This window comes from Peromyscus maniculatus, chromosome 4 (assembly GCF_049852395.1).
Source record: "Peromyscus maniculatus bairdii isolate BWxNUB_F1_BW_parent chromosome 4, HU_Pman_BW_mat_3.1, whole genome shotgun sequence".
Taxonomy (NCBI): Eukaryota; Metazoa; Chordata; class Mammalia; order Rodentia; family Cricetidae; genus Peromyscus; species Peromyscus maniculatus.
In genome coordinates, this window is record NC_134855.1 from 137286713 (window position 1) to 137302458 (window position 15746).

The 15746-nt window shown below is 43.4% G+C and overlaps 1 protein-coding gene across 1 annotated transcript in view; it reads left to right on the forward strand.

The window, feature by feature from the left end:
• Positions 1 to 15746, forward strand: part of Ctnnbl1 (catenin beta like 1) — a 171611-nt gene that overhangs the window by 16048 nt on the left and 139817 nt on the right. The gene's annotated exons all lie outside the window — the stretch shown is intronic.

The following is a 15746-nucleotide window of genomic DNA, read 5'->3' on the forward strand; positions in this document are numbered from 1 at the left end:
GTTTATGGAAGAAGAGGGTCACTTACAAGGATGATGCTTCTAAATTGCAGCAGATGACAAGCAGCTTAAAGAGGAGCACTGATGTCACCCACCCCAAAATAAAACAGAGGCCTGTGACTTCCATGGTGAAGCCCACTGAGAGCCAGGCTCCGGGCTGTTTATGTGCATGCCGTCTTATCTGTACTCGAAGATGAGGGAGGAAGGCTCACAGAGCTTGCGCATGAGACACCCAGCGAGTAGATGGTCAAATGCTTCCTAGAAGGCGGCTCCCATGAATAAAGGCAGCTTAGAATGAAAACTTATGCAGAATGGAGAGGCATAGCACCACCACTTGGCCTGTACTCACTTTCCCTCTGTCACAGGTATCGTTTTTTGCCTAGGAATTGCCTGGTTACATATAAATGCCCTTCTCATTGCCTTGAGGTCCTCAAGGGCTGTAACTGCTCAGTAGATACCCTTAACTAAAGAAGGGTCGAGTGAGGGTGGGTGGGTGAATGAAGTAGCCATCCATAATTAGTGACTAAATTGGGGGGTCTCTTACGAGTCTTTTCCTCTTGTGGTTTACCATCTCTCCAGTTGCCTTTTTACAGTCTTCTGCCTCGGTCTCCTTACTGCTGGGATTATAGGTATGCGGTACCAGAGGGAGGTGCTCATATCGATGTGTGCCCATGTGGAGGCCAGAGAAAGACGTTGGGCATCCTGTGCAATCACTCCCTCTTCCTCCTTTGAGACAGTGCCTCCCACCGAATCTGGAGCTAGGCGGATGGCCAGCAAACCCCAGTGATCCTCCTGCCTCTGTCCCTCACAACACTGGTGCTAAAGTACACATGTGACATTTCTGTGAGTGCTGATATTTGAACTCAGGTTGTTACCCACTGAGTATTTGTTCCGAAATGTTTATTTCACTTCTTTATGTGGTGCTGGGGATGGAAGCCAGGGCCTCACATATGCTAGGTAGTCCCTTCACGGTTCTTGCTTCTTCTTTCTTGATGAAGTGTAGATTAAGCTGTGTTTGTGACTGATCTTGGCCTTACTCATAGGAAACTTGCCTTAAATAATAGCAGATGGTCTTCACAAAAGCCCAATTTCGTTCCTCTAGTAACGGGAGAGTTGATTGACATTTCTCTTAAAGACTAGGGCTGCCTCTGACCCTAAAGCAAGAGATCGATTGATTCATTTATTTGCCAGAGATTTACTGTAAGTCCACTGTGGGCCATAATTGCTGTTTTCTCTGCACCCAGCCTTATAGGCAAGAAATGAGACTGCACAAAACAAGATTGGTTTTTATTTTGTGTTGGTTGGCTCGAGAATATCTATTTCGATTATATATGTATATGTATACATACACATATTGTGTGTGTGTGTGTGTGTGTGTGTGTGTGTGTGTGTGTGTGTGTGTGTGTGTGTGTTTAATGTTTTGGGTTTGGCTTTTCCACATATTATCTCACAACACTAGGGAGGCTTTTTCCCAAGATTTGTGGTGATTTGTCCAAGGTCACCAAAATCTGTTCTCTTCTCCTTGTGTGTCTCCCTATTCATGGACTAGTTTAACATCAATTTCTTGGGAGGTTTGAGTTTTGTACAGGTGTAGGATGCACATGTCTAAGTCGTTGCTGTCAGCTCATTTTAAGTATAAGGAGCTCCAGGAACAGATGTACAGTAAGCACAGAAGCCAGGTGAGGCGAGTGATTCCTCACATGATGTGTCAGGATGCCATCAGGTTTTGCCTACTTGACCTGATTGAATCTGTCACCACTGTTTTCTAGCTCTGGCTTTGGGCAGTTTGCTGAGGTATCTCCTACAGCCTCACCTCCTTCATTTGGGAGTATTACCTCTAGGAATATTACCTCTCCAGAAGGCGTGTTTGGGATCGGAAAAAACGTGACCCATTTATGACCCAGAGCAGGCTTGCAGTTAGTGGTGACTGTGCAGTTTGAGTGGTCACTGGGAAAAAAGCTGCAGGTAGAATTTTCTGGGTTCTTTGGTTCTTGGGATCTCCGTGCCTCGGTTTATTGTTTTTGTTTTTGTGAAATTTAAGGCTCAATGTAGCTTTGTTTTAAGAGGTGGCTAGCTTCTGTCTTTTCAGACTGTTTGAGGCAGCACGTCTCCGGTGGTGGATGTTTACTGGAACCCTTGAGTTTCTGAGTAATTCCAGTCTGAGACAAGTGAGTAGAATTGATGTCGGGCTGCCTTAACACAGGTGTTATAAACAAGATTAAGAGGTTGTTGAAAAGATATCAGCGGAGCTCTGGGGCTGGTTTTCTGAAGTCATTCTAAAGTGACAGCTAATGGGTAGTTTGCCTGATGGCTCTCTCTGAGCTGGCTGTAACTGACTGGAGATTCACCCACAGAGGAAACCTGCTTATGAACATTTGCGGTCCTTTATCATGAAGCCAAGCCCTGAAACAGAACTGCTGTCTTTGCGCCGTGCATGTTGCCTTTGCGCCGTTGGATTCCATTTTTTTCTCTTGTTGTTTATATTATTTTGTGGGGTTTTTTTGTTGTTGTTTTTTTGAGGCAGTTTTAAATTGGATGTCCTAAACCTGCTAAGGTGATTCAAAACAGTTGTTTTACTTCACTGTGTATTTTTGGAAGACATTTATGTATCTATTCCTCAGCCTCTGTGGAATCCTGTCTGTGAGGAATGTGTTGTGCCTCTATCTAGTCTGCAGGTGCTCCTGTCAGAGGCTGAGGACCTTCAAATGCTCCCGAAGTCAGTAGCTACTAGGCTCCGGTCACTTTGAAATCGGTTTCATAGCCTCCTCAAGACAGTGTGGTGGTGGGGGGGTGAGGCTTGCACAGAGAATTTGCCAGTAGCCAAGGCCACAGGCCCCTCCTACTTGTCTTCCAAGTGGCCAGGTAGCCAGTGCGCTCTTCTTTTCTAGAGAAATGATTTCAGACATTGGATGCCCATCTCGAATCACTCCTTCACCAGCCTTCTCTTCGGTGGGAGTGGAGACACTTCGCTAACTTCAGTAGTTTGTCGACCATCTATAAAACAGTAAAGGCTTTGAATTAAGGAGAACAAAGTGCATCTTAGACCACAGCAGACACGAAGCCATCCTTTTTCATCATGCATGATGGACTCATCAACAGGCATGCATGCAGGCCAGAGCAGTGATCCTTCAGTCAAGCTGAAAGGTATAAGCCAGCAGCAGGTGCTGGAGAGCCTGGTGGCAGTCACACTGTGCCTCCAGAGGCTGCTCTCCCTCCCAGCTGCAGTGTGAACCCTGAGGTCAACAGCCACCAGACTCCTGCTTCCTGAAAGAATGGGGCTGCCAGTGTGAGGAAGCTAATGAAGAAGTGTTAGCAAATTAATAAAGTGCTTAGATTCTCACTCACAATCCGCTCTGGAGCATTCATTCTCCCTTCTCATGTTCTCCAAGCGTCCTTCCTTCTGCTGTCCTTCTGGAAGGATGTACACCTTCCCCACAACAGCCCCTTGTGTTTAAAGGAGGAATGCAGCTCTTATTCTCAGCAGTGATCTTAGAGGCAACTTGAAGATCTCTTTGCCCTACTTTAGTTAATGAATCATCTGTTACTGGAGGCAATGGTCTGGTGGCTGGAGACGTCTCTGTCAGCTCAGTTGCCTGTGACAGGTGTGCCATATAACATTCAGAACCACCACATGGGCCCGCTCTTGCCAAATGCAGTGTGCCCCCAACCCCTCATCCTCATAAGCATTTGTGTATCTGAGCTGTGGTTTAAAACAGTTAATGGTTTCATGAGTCAAGGTCTTGTTATGTAGCCCAGGCTGGCCTCAGACTTGTGGTCTTCCTGCCTTCGCCTCCCAGGTGCTGAACTTAGAGATGTGCCGTCACACCTCTCTCGTAAGTTTCCGTAGTTTTCTCATGTCACTTTGTTAGTTAATATTTAAAACTTCAAAATGGTCTGCTGAAGGAGGTAACCGGAGGCTCGCATGAGTTCCCCTCCAGGTGATCCCCACAGAGACAGTTGACACTCCATGGACAGCATACTCCTGGCTAAGAGGGTGGCAGAAAAACAGCAGAAGGGGCTTTAATTTCGGCTAAAACATGATGGCATTGGGCAGACATGATGCAAGTGTGGAGCTGAGGGTCATTTCTAGGGCGGTGACACGAAGGCCCTCTGGAGTCTGTCGGACTCAAGTCCTTTTTCTGTGTTGTGTCTGAAATTATTCATCTGTAAGTGATAGGGCAGAGCTAATTGTCTGTGTTTTCCCGTGTGTACTCTCTGAATATCACTTGGTACTAAGTGATAAATGTACTAAACTTTGTACACAGCGCAATTTAGGGTGGTGCCATGTGACTAAATACAGGAGGATGAAGAAATGGGATCTCTGCTGCAGTCTCCCGAAGGCCAAGGACCTCTGAGAATTTGCATATTTGTATTAATAGTTAGTTAGCAGTCTTGGCAGCCTGTCTGTTCCTTGGTGCCTCTGTCCTCTCCCATTTAGTTATGACTTGGTTCTTGGTCTCTGGTCTGATACAGATGTCTTCTATAGCCCTGCTGTCTCCCGTGTTCACGTTAGCCACAGAACCAACCAGAAGACTCACTATTCTCTTTTATTGTGTTTCTCACAAGATCTCAGGCATCTGGAAGACAATGCCTTTCTGGGTTTCCTTTGTGTTTTAAACCTTGTGTTTCTAGCATGGGGCTGTGTGGGTGTGTGCAAGTCCTGTGAGTTTGGTGCGGTGGATGTTGATGTGTGTAGTTTCTCTGTCTGTCCATCATGTTCATGACAACCTATGTACTTAACACTTATTTATTAAATGTAACAATCTTAAAAATATTAGGGGGAAAACAGCCAGGAGGTGGTAGCGCACACCTTTAATCCCAGCACTCAGGAGGCAGGAGCAGGTGGGTCTTTGAGTTCGAGGCCAGCCTAGTCTACAGAGTGAGTTCCAGGACAGACAGCCAGGGCTACACAGAGAAACTCCATCTTGAAAAAAAGCAAAAAAAAAAAAAAAAAAAAAAAAAAAAAAAAAAAAAAAACCAAAACAAAACAAAAAAACCCAAAAAGTTAGAAAATAAATTTGAAACAAAATAAAATATGATCTGTAGAGGTATTCTAATTCCATCCTGTAATCATTGCTGGTATTTGTGCCACTTTTCAAATTTTATCAGCAGGATGGATAAAACATTTTTTTAATTTAAAAGAGTTGTGGCAAATTGTCATTTTGAAAAGCAGCCAGAGAGAAGGATGGTTTTCATTTAGCTTGTGGAAGGCTCAGATACTGAATGCCAGAATCTCAGAACATAGAGGGCCTGCCAGGGTCGTGGATGGGTGGGGGCGGGGCTGTTGACAGAGTATGGTATCAGGCTCCTTAGACTCTGATGGTGCTTGGACACCTTATCTGTTTTCTTCACTTTAGCGGTATGTGTGTGCTAAAGCCAAAACCTATCTCTAACAAAGATTGTTGGGGTCAAGCTCTTCTATAGTCTCCTCCCAGAGCTCCAGAAGAGACAATACCAGCAGCGGATTAATTAATCTGAGGGATGTTCGAATGAATCTATATACATGAAACTCTTTAGTCCGTTCACTTTATTCTTCTAAGACAACATCTCTCTACACAGCTTCAATTCTGTTCTCATAACTTAGCTCCTCTCTGTCCCTTCTTCTTGTCCTCTCATTGCTCTGAGTTCCTTCCATCTTCATCCTTCTCTCTCCCCAGTCCAGTTTAAATCCACATACAATTCACAATTCTCTCACCTCGCCTCTTTCTACTTGGGCAGGGCAAGTCTTCTTGGTAGCTAGGAGGCCTTTGTCATAGCTTGATGCACCTGGTATGAGAAAAAGCCCTTTTGTTCTGAGTTAATTGTTAAAGGGGAAGTCTAGAGATACCATTAAGGCTATGAGAGAAAGAAGGGTTAAGCTTGTATCTAACATCCACCTGACCTTGGCAATTGTCTCCGTATGAGTATTTACCTTATATCAGGAGACTAGCAGGTGGTCCGGAATGTTTATTGGTCTGTAGTCTGTCCTTGGAATTGAGAAATATCTCAGATAAAATGCTTTTGTCCGGAGATGGCCCTGGCCCTGGATATTTGCTAATGGAAGTAATTACAGAATGCAGATATCTGAGTCTAATGCTAATAAGGGAAACAAAAGCCTGGAAAAAAGAAGTCTTGCCTGTGTCATAGTTGGGGGAAGTATCCAAATCCCTCAACTGTATAGGGGAAATAGTGCCCAATGAATGATCAAATATACTGTTCTGGGAATGGAAAAGCTACTATAGCACACGGGAAATTCATAGCAGGAAACAGCTAATATTCAAAGCCAATATCATCAAGACTCATTAAGACTTGGCTTTATCCTCTGGAAAGGTCCTTGGCTTCTTTCAGGTACTAGCTTTTGCTATAGTCAGCTGAATTCCTACTTCATGTTTCTGTGGCCTGCAGCAGGTCTCACTGATTGGGCAGCATGGATCAGGTACCTACTTGGAGCAAGCACTGTTGGGTGCTGAGCAGGAGTCAGATCCCAGGGTTCCTACTCTTTAGTTTTGTGGGTGGTGGTTTTTTTCTCATTTGTTTTGGTTTTTGAGCCAGGGTCTTTACTCTCACAGCCCAGGCTGGCCTGAAACTTAAGGTGACCCATCCTCCTGTTCAGCCTTCCAAGTGCTGGTATTACAGACATGTGCTGTGTGATGTCTTTCTGTATGCTGTGAATATGTGTTGCCCCATTGGCTGCATTGGAGCCTATGGCAGGGCAGGATGGAGCCAGGCAGGAAAATCCAAGAGAGACAGTGAGAGGAGAAAGGAGAGTGGGGGGGAGACGCCGAACTGCCGTCCAAGGAGCAACATGTAATGGGACACAGGTAAAGTCACAGAACACGTGGCAATACACAGATAAATAGTTAATGGGTTGTGTTAAGTTATAAGAGCTAGCTAGCAAGAAGCCTGAGCCAATAGGCCATAGAATTTGCAATTAATATTAAGCCTCTGAGTGATTATTTTATAAATGGCTGTGGGACCATGGGGCTGGGTGGAACTGGAGAAACTTCCAGCTACAGACGTGTGCCACCATGCTCAGCTGGTTCAACGCTGAGTTTTTAAAATTATGCCCTTAACATGCATCTGCTTAGCTAAAGCACTAAAGTTGGTCATGAAGTTGACTTGTTGAGCTTGAGGTTTCCTAGGTCCTTCAGCTCTTTTCTGAGTGAAGTATTTTGACTCATTTCCCCTGGAAGCCGCTTTATGTGTATTTGCCATTTTGAGCTTAAGCAGACCACTATGCTTGGATCTGCCATTGTAGATGTACCTGCTGTGCTGCGCACACACACACACACACACACACACACACACACACACACACACACACACACACCTGTCTCTCTCTGTGCTCTTGAGTAAGTTAATGAAAGAGCTTGCTGATCCTAGCTCCACAAATGTTTATTGTAAACCCTGGATCTTATTCAGCAGTAGCAGTACCAAAGGACCACAGCAAGTGCCAGCCTCTCCTGCTAGCTTTTAGTGGTCTTCCCTTATCCCCTAAATTACGTGTATAACTATGCCATTTTGTCATATTCAGTTCAGATCTTTCTAAAAATAAATACCATAAGTTCTAGGTTTTCCACATTTCCTTCCCCGGTTTCATTTCATGTTCTGTCCTCCTTAATGATGTCCCCTGGCTCTGCCTAGCAGTCTCCTGCATGAGCTTCTTTTATTCCCGTGCACTTTTTTGCTACCACTACTCTACTGCATTAACCAAAGAACTGTTTTCTTATTGTGCGTGTGCTCCAGTGAGTGTTGTATAGCCATCTCTGTGGATGTGAGAAGTTCCACAGTGTGTGTGCATGCACTGGAATAGTTATGGAGAATAGTCTCTTCAGTGTTCTTCGGCATCATCATTATTTAGCTCTGCCCTCATGATACCCCACGAGCGAGTGCCAGCAGTGCGCCTCTGTGTTCTCACCAGCACTTTCACTGTCGGATTGAGTATTGTCAATCTGTTATGCCGTAGTTAAAGTACGTTTCCTAATCTCTCATGAAGTTGGGCCACTTTTACATGCAGATTAGCTACTCAGTATTTTTCCTTCTGTGATCATCTGCTTATATTCTGTCTTACTTTATGTAATCTTACCATTCTATATCTTTCTAAAGGCAACTCTGAGGTTGCAGAGCAAAGGCAGAATATTTTTATAATGTCAGATTAATATGTCATGTGATTCACCAGAGCCACGTGACTCTAAGATGATTCACTAGAACCCAGAATGCTCTGATCATTGGTCCTCTGCTGTTTGTACAGTACCGCATTAAGTCTTGTAGATAGTTCTGTTCTGTTGTTATTGCTGAGAGTTGCTGGTGAATATTCCTTGCAGCTCCTAATAGAGTAATGTTGAAGTTCTATTAGCTCAGTAAATACTTGTGGAGTGAATGAATGAGTGATGATGGTTCTGGTGTAGCTGACAAAACAGATTCATAATAAGTCTGCTAAAATGGAGATGTTTTACCTTGCAGTGGCTCTACAAGGATCTGCCAATGTTAGTGTTGATAAAGAAACCAAATCAGTATTCAGCTTTCTGATGTAGCTGCAGAATTAATCAGAGAAGATGTCAAAGTAAATCATGGACATTAAAGTGTACTTTGTGTTTCTAGAAAGAAACCTACATAGCCTTTGGAGGGAAGATGAATATATATTCAGGCTTTAACAAGGAATAAAAGTTTTTTGGGGGGGAGGAAAATTAGATTAAGTACAGTCTTCATGACTAGTGATCTGAATCATAAATCATATCTGCCTTGCCTGTCAGCCAATCAGATTGCAGATCATAGGGGGAATGTTGGTAACTTTGATTTTTGGCCTTTTTTATTGAAGACTTTACTTTTAATTTTTGAAGTTGGCATGCAATGTAATGGATTTCATTATGGCACTTTGTACACATTTGTCACTGTACTGTCCTCTCCCATCCTGTGGCTCCCTCTTGCTTATTGCTTTCCTTCCTTCACACAGCCTGTCCTTCTTGCTTTCATGTTACAAGTGTTCTATTACTCTCCCGTGGTGTTCTTTCTGTTTGCTTTCTTCTCTCTCTCTCTCTCTCTCTCTCTCTCTCTCTCTCTCTCTCTCTCTCTCTTTCTCTCAAAGCTAGACTGCATGTGAGAGAAAATGGGGTGTCTAAGTCTGACTAATTTTGTGTAACATAATGATCTCCAATTGCATCGTTGTAGCAAAGGATGTAATTTCATTTTTCTTTATGGCTGAATAAAAGCTCCATTGTGCATATGCGTAACATTTTCTTTATGCAGTCTATGTTGATAGACATCTAGATTGCTTCCATTTCCTGGCTATTGAGAACAGAGCAGCAGGAAGCATGGGTGTGCAAGTATCTCTGGTAGGATATAGGGGCTCTGGGTAAATACCAGGAGTGGTATAGCTGGGTCATATGGTAGTACTAGCTTTAATGTCTCGGGAGCACTTCCACACTTATCTCCATAATGACTAAACCAGTTCACATTTTCCAGCAGTGAATAAGGGTTCTTCTTTTTCCACTTTGTTGCCAGCTATTATTGTCATTTGTCCGTGACAGCCATTCTGATTGAGGAGGGAGGGGATCTCAAAGCAGTTTGATTTCCATTGTTCCTGGTGACTAAGGACGTTGAACACTTTTTCAGGTATTTTCTTGGCCTTTTGTAGTTGTTCTTTTGAGACTGGCTGTTCAGTTGATTAGCGTATTCACTGACAGGATAACTTTTTGGTGTCTAGTTTTTGTAGTTCATTATATATTCCATGTAATAACCCCCTGTACCATACGTAGTTAGCAAACATGTCCTCCATACTGTAAGCTGTCTCACTATGGTGTTTGTTTCCTCGGCTGCTCAGAAGCTTTGTACCTTCCTGTTGTCTCAGTCTCAGTTGTAGCCCAAAGGTCTCCAAGTTGTGGTTTCGTTTTTATTTGATGCTACAAATTGTGTGTGTGTGTGTGTGTGTGTGTGTGTGTGTGTGTGTGTGTGTGTGAATGTGTCTAGAGACTAGAGGCCAATGTCAGGTGTCTTTCTACTTTATTTTCTGAGATAGGGTCTGCCATCGAGCTTGGAGCTCACCTGGAGCTCACTGACTCAGTTTTGACTGGCTGGCCGTGTGCTTCAGGAACACACCTTTCTCTGCCCCCAGCACCGGATTACAGGTGCACACCGGTGTTTTTTTTTTTTTTTTAAACATGGGTGCTGGGGATCTGAACTTGGGTCTTCATGCTTATGTGGCAGGCACTTTACTGACTGAGCCATTTCTCAGGCTCCACCTCATGAAATTCTTTCTTTCCTCATTTCTTCAGTGACTTATAGTCATTCAAGAGTGTATGTATTCCTCAGTCTCCAAATATGTGTCCTTTCTATAGCTAATGTTTTTTATTGACTTTTAGTTTTATTCCATTATGGTCTAATAGAATATAAGAAATTATCACTGTTCTTTTGTGTTTGTTGGAATTGTTTGAGGCCTAGAATGCAGGCCTCCAGGGAATCCACGTGCTGCTCAGAAGAATGTAAATCCCATTTCTGTCGGTCCGTCTGGTGTGCACTTGCAGTGTATGTGGTTTAGTTCTGATGTTTCTCTGTTGCTTTTTGCCAGTGACTTATCTGAAGACGAGAGTGGCGCTGGGAGGGGGCTCGGCAGGCCAGGGCGCTTGCCACCAAGCCTCACGGTCTGAATTTAATTCCTAGAACCCATATGAGGAAGGGGAGAACTAACTCCCGCAAGTTGTCCTCTGACCTGCACATGCACATGTCCCGCAAATGATAAATAGAAATATGATAAAGATGAGAGTGGGGTATTGACGGTATCCACTGTTGTATCAGGATCAATATAGCCTTTTATGCTCACTTGTATTTATTTAGTGAAATTGGGAGCCTTGGTGTTTGGTGCATATATGCCTATAATTGTTATAGATTTTTTTTTTATTTTTGTTTTTTAAAAGATTGGTTGTTAAGTATTCCAAGCTGGGGCTGGAATGTAGTTGAGGGTGTCATGAACTTCTCTGACCCTCTGTCTGCTTGCTTCCACCTTCCGAGGCTGGGGTGACATGTGTGTGCCAACACTCCTGGTTTATATGGTGTTGGGGGTTAAACCCAGGGCTTTGGGCATTTTAGGCAAACACTCTCCTAACTGAACTACATTCCCTGCCCCTAGTTGCTATAGATTCTTGATTAATTTATTCCTTTTACTAATGTGTAGTTGCATTACAAATAAAATCTCTTCTGTCCAGTTTTAACTTTGTCAGTTAGCAAAATAACTAATCAGCTTGTCTGTACCTTCTCACGGACAGATTGACCTCTAGCCGCCTACTCTCCGTTGGCAGGCGTCTTCACAGTGTAGTGTGTTTCTTGGACCTAGTTTTTAATCCAGTCAGTCAGTCTGAGTCTCTTTGTTTATAATTCAAGCTGCTCATATTTAAGGTTGTTATTGAGACGTGTTTGTAATTCCTGGGATTTTGTTTGCTTTTCTGGTTGTTATTGGATATGTGTTCTTTTCTTTCTCACCATTAGTATTAGGGGTTTGGTGGGTTATTGTCTTGGGCATGTGGATTCCTTCCTAGCTTGTCTGTTCGTTTATTCTTATGAAATTCATTCTTCCCTGTGCCTTTGTGATCCAGACTCTGGGATTAGTGTTCTGTTAAGTTTTTTGTTTGTTTTTGGTTTTTGTTTTTTCAGTGCTGACTCAGTTTTCATGAACTACCTTCATTTGGGTTCTCTTGAAATGTCCTCCTTTTTCTGTCAGTTTTGAAAGAGGCTTGCTGGCTGTAGCATCTTCTTTGGTAGCTGTTTACTTCCAGGGGTTGGAATGTATTGCTTCATGCTTTCCTGGCTTTGGGAGTTGCTGATGGGAGATCTGAAGCTATTCTGATGTGTTTTCCTTTGTAGGTAAGTTGGAGTTTTTCTCTTATCATTTTAATGTTTCTTTGTGTTATATTTCTGATAACTTGGTTATGATATGTTAGAGAGATTTTTCTGTGGTTGTGTCCATTTGGGGTTCTAATGCTTCTTTTGGGTGTCCAGTTTTTCCTCTAGATACGGAATTTTCACTTTAATTTCATATATAGATTCTCCATGTCTGCAGTCTTTGATCTTGCCTCCTTTTTCAGTCACATGGATTGGGTCATGGTTTGATCTCTTGATCATATTTCAAAGCTTTTGGGTGTTGTGGACGTGACTGCTTTTTTCTTTTCCTATTGGGGTTTGAATATAGTGTTTCCTTGACCTTGGTTATGCCTCAGATTTTTTTCTCTGCCTGGTCAAGTCCACTGATGTTGTCTTCCACTGTGCTATTTTAATTTGGTTCATTAGAGGTTTTTATTTTCAACATTTCTGTTTTTTTTTTTTCACCTCAAAATTTCAATTTCTTTACTGAATTTTCCTTCCATGTTGCTGGCTTTTTTTCATCCTTATTGCTTATTTTCTCATCCATTTTGCTGACTTTTTCCTGTATGCTACCAACTTTCTTCATCAAGACCTGGATTAAATCTATTTGCTTGTATCCTCTTTGCTTGTATCATTTTGTTAGTAAACTCAACCTTTTGAAATCATCAGCACTGTACCTATTTTAGGGCCTTTGAATTTAATAATTGAAGAGTCATCATTTGGAGGGATTATATTGCCTTGCTTTGTGTGTGTGTGTGTGTGTGTGTGTGTGTGTGTGTGTGTGTGTGTGTGTGTGTGTGTGTTTCTGTGGTGCCTTTGGACTCTCACTCTCTGGAACCATAAGCCCAATTAAACTACTTTTTTTTTTTATAAGTCATGGTGACTTATAGCAATAAAAAAGTAACTAAGACACCCTACAGATAAATTATAGTGCTACTGTATGTACAGGAGGAATGGAGGGAGGGAGGGAGGTTTCGGGAGTAAAAACTGAGTATGAGAAAAGGAATAGAAAAAAATAATTGCTCAATAGTCAAAGATGTAGAAACAAAGATAAAAATGTGAAGGGGGAATAAGAAGCATTTTAAAATATGATAAAAAAAAACTGTTCAAAGAGTAACAGGAAAGGGTAGGGAGCATGGGGGTGAAGAAAGAAGGTCTTTCTAGACCTTTAGTGCACAGATTCTCTGGTAATGCATGTGGGGAAGTCTGTTGGACTTTTGGGCACTTGTCTTCCTGGTGACTTATGCTGGTGTTGACCCAGTACTGGACAAGTGTCTGTCCTCTAGAAATGTCTTCACTTGAGTTGCTTCCCTTCTCTGGGTACCAGGGGCTGCTGCTGACCGTACTTTAGCTGATGTGCGTGCGTGCATCTCCCAAGGCACTGGGGATATTGGAAGCAACCCTGGCCCTGAGATCTGCACAAGCAGAGGCAATCTTCACGCTTTCAAGACCTCCAAAGTAGTAATCACTTCGCTGCAAGGCTGCAGCTATGTGTGGCCTGCCGGAGCTTGGGTCTTCAGGGTCTGTCTGGGGCAGCGACAGCAGCTCGGTGTCCCCACTGCTGAGGTGAGGTTTGTTCTGGCAACCGTGGGTGGGTTAGCCTTCCCTGTGCACTTCACTGCCCAGCCAGGTGTGTGTAGCCTGCACTTTGGCTGGTCAGCGTCTGCCCCCCCTGCTCTCCATAAGCTCGAAGGCCGTCTCTCATGGAGGGCTGTGGCAAATTAATTTCAGGCTCTCACACTCCTGGGTTGTTCCTTTGTTCTCAGGCTTCCAGGGTAGTATAGTTTTAAACAATAGGTTCTCTTTTAAGATGGTGCCAGGTCCCTGCCCATGAAGTCAGTCAGTCACACAGGGAGACAAAATGGAATTCCTCTTCACTGTCTGCTAGGGGAGCTTCCGTCTGCTCTTTAGTGTGCCGCCTGTCCCTTTCTCCACACTTTGCAAGTATCCTGCAGCTGCCTTTGCGAATTTCTGAAACGTGTCCTCTTTTCCTCTGCTTGGTGGAGATTCTATTTTTCCTTCTGCTGACCCTTCTCTTTTATCAGGTCACAGGAAGGGGATTTCTAGTCCACCATCTTACCCCGGGTTTTGATGTTTCAGTATTTCCCCTGCATGTGGACATTGGTAAAAACCAGATTGCCCAGTAGTTACTGTTTCCTCTGTGTTTTTAGTTATTTATTTTTGATCGAGAATAGCAGGAGGTTCTATTTTATATTTTGGGGTGACCTTCCTGTAGGGCTTGGAGTACCTGTTTCTTCTTTCAGAAATACAGGTAGATGTCCACATCGGTGGTGTAGTGGTTAGCATAGCTGCCTTCCAAAAATACAGGTTAGTAGATCGCCACTATTCATTGACGGTTTTCAAGTTTTAACTCTTGTGAATTTACAAAGACAAATTATATATGCACTTAGCTATTTCCTAAAAGTATGGCCTGCTGGCTCGTCTCGCTGGCTTGGCCCTTGGTTTACACAGGACTCTTTGGAAAGTGGTCTGTTTAGTCATCCCCACAGTCCTTTGGTGGGTGGGATTGTCTGTCTCTGATTGCTTTGATCTCTCATTATGAATTTTGGCTGATGGTAGTTGCAGTGCAAGAGACTATGAGCCTTTTCAGTTGTGCCTTAAGCAAATTTGCAAGGGAGCCCTGATGTTAACTTTGGCAGGTTTCATGCCTGCAAATATTGATTGAGCCAGAAGTCCTCACTGTAAAATGTCACCAGTGAATGTGCAGCCAGTGCAGGCGGGGGGACTCATTACTGCAGCTCGGCTGCAGCTTCTGGGTCAGGCCACTCACTACCATCTGGTAAGAACGAATGTTTGAAAACTACCTTTTATTCTGACAAAAGGTAATCAGGAGAGGTTAACAGCCGATGATTTCCGAACAGTTCAGATTGGCTAGACCAATCCGTCCCCAAGCTTGGGCTGTGACATCCAAATGTCTAATTATCTCACGGGGTATTAGAACATTTTAAAATGATGAAATCCCAAAGTCATGGTAGGAGGAATTTAATTATGTGTATGCTCCCCTTTCTCCTCTGTGCTACACACCCGCTTTCCTATTGGAAGCATTTATTCTGAGGAAGAAAAGGCAGCAGGAAAGGACGAGGCAAGCAAATAGGATTGCTGTCTTCAACTAATGCTTATTTTTAAAGCCCCATATGTGAGAGTCAGGCTAGACTTGTCCTTCAAGGGCAAGGACTAGAGATCAGAGAAGGAGACTGTAAGTCGGAAGGGTTTTCCTCAGTGTGGTAAACTCTGAAGGAAAGAGCCAAAGATGGGGAAGGTCGGTTAGGTCGGATGGTATGTGGTAAGCAGGGGTGTTAGGAAAGTCCTAACCTGTGTCTGCCCAGAGACATTTTTAAAGAGGATTCAGACTGCAGATAGATTCCTGTTGGGCGACATGGAGGTGCCTAAAGCTCAGACTGACTCTAGTGCCTTGGAAGAACCATGGCAAGGTGTGGACAGGCATTTCCAATAGAGTAGCTACCGAGTCGACTCTTCATTCACAGTTCTCAAAACAGACCAAAGGAAAAATTCCACTGGAGAGATAGTCATTTGCTTGTTCTTATGTGTCCTTCCTCTGTCATTGACAGCCAAAAAGTGCAGCTGGGGGAAGGTTACCTGTCAAATATTTTGGTATTCAAAGGCAATCCATTTTTTTTTTTTTTTTTGCTATTTTCCCCCCAGTGATAGTGGGGATTGAACTCTACCACTGAGCTAAACCTCCCACCCAGTAATCCACATTTTAAAGCCCACTAGTGTTCAGAGTCTCTGTCTACCTTAGCCTTGCTGATTTCTTCGAATCAGGTGTCACAAAGATGAGGACCTCTGTGTGTCTTCTGTGGGCCACACCGTGCCCTGTGCTGTAGAAACATCACCTTTATAAAGTACATAAACATCAGAGATGTCTATGAGAGAAGTTA